This window comes from Myotis davidii, unplaced genomic scaffold (genome assembly GCF_000327345.1).
Source record: "Myotis davidii unplaced genomic scaffold, ASM32734v1 scaffold119, whole genome shotgun sequence".
In the NCBI taxonomy this organism is placed as follows: Eukaryota; Metazoa; Chordata; class Mammalia; order Chiroptera; family Vespertilionidae; genus Myotis; species Myotis davidii.
The window spans coordinates 784,599-785,832 of record NW_006290676.1 but is presented as its reverse complement, the minus strand read 5'-3'; positions in this window follow the sequence as shown (position 1 = coordinate 785,832).

Below are 1,234 nucleotides of genomic sequence, written 5' to 3'. Positions count from 1 at the left end.
AATGATCATTTGAATGCTGTTAACACTTATTTAAATATTATGAAAGAATGATGCTTTCCTCATGTGCATATTCTGGCAACAGATATGAACAAAGATGTCCACTGGAGGAGGAGTCTACGTGGTCCATAGCCATCAATTTTACATCAATTAAAATAACTGGCCCTGGCTCATGTGACTCAGTTGACTGGAGCATTGTCCATCCATGTAACAAAAGGTTTGGGGTTCAATTCCAGTCAAGGCACATACCCAGGTTATAGGTTCCGCATACATGAGGCAGCTGATTGATGTTTCTCTCTCACAATGATGTTTCTGTCTCTCCCCCTCCTCCCTCTCTAAAATCAGTAAACGTATCCTTGGGTGAGGATTAAAAAAATTGGAAGGGTTCTCCAGAGTTTGTGAGGTCACAGTGAACAAATGACATATTATATGTGGTACATTCTGGATTTTGATATCCGTGCCTCTTTCCTAGGAGTTGAGGAGACTTGTCAGACTGGTATGGCTGAGCAGGTGACACCGGCCACACCTTCTCTAGTCAGTTCTCTCTGTCCTATGCTAGTTGGGCTATAAAGCAACTTCCTTGAACCAGGACTTTTGCTGCTAATTCCAACAAACAACCAAAAACCAACCAAACAAACAAAAAACTCCACCAGTCTCTATGAACCTGCAGTTTCAAAAAGTTTGAATGTGAAATGCAGGTCTTCATTAATTGTATTTAATACAGTTGCTTTCTTCCAATGTTTCAGCAAAAATGCTTACTCTAGCTATTTCTTATTTTGGAAGTAGCCCATCTGTCTCTGTTTCTCTCTGTCTCTCCTTCTGCTTTCTCCTCCCCTCATTCCCTCTCTTCCCTCCCTCCCCCAGTATCTTTCTCTCCCTCTTCCTCCTCTCCTCTCCTTTCTCTCCTTCCTTACCCCCTATCCCTCTCTCTTCTCCTTCTCCCCATCTCTCTCCCACTCTCCTCTTTTACGCCTTCCTCCCCCTTTTCTCCCTCCTCCCTCCACGTTGCTTTAGCTTTCTCTGAGTGTTCCTTGCAAAGATGCCTCTGTACTCTGCTCCTTTGCAGCAGTGTGTGTGTGTGTGTGTGTGTGTGTGTGTGTGTGTGTGTGTTGTGGGGAGTGTTACCCTGATCTTTTTGGGGGAAGATGAGCTTTCCTGGTTGTGGCAGTCCGAGGTGCCTGGTCCTTCTTGTGACACCCCTCCAGCCTTCCCCACCACCCTAGCAGCCTGGGTAGGG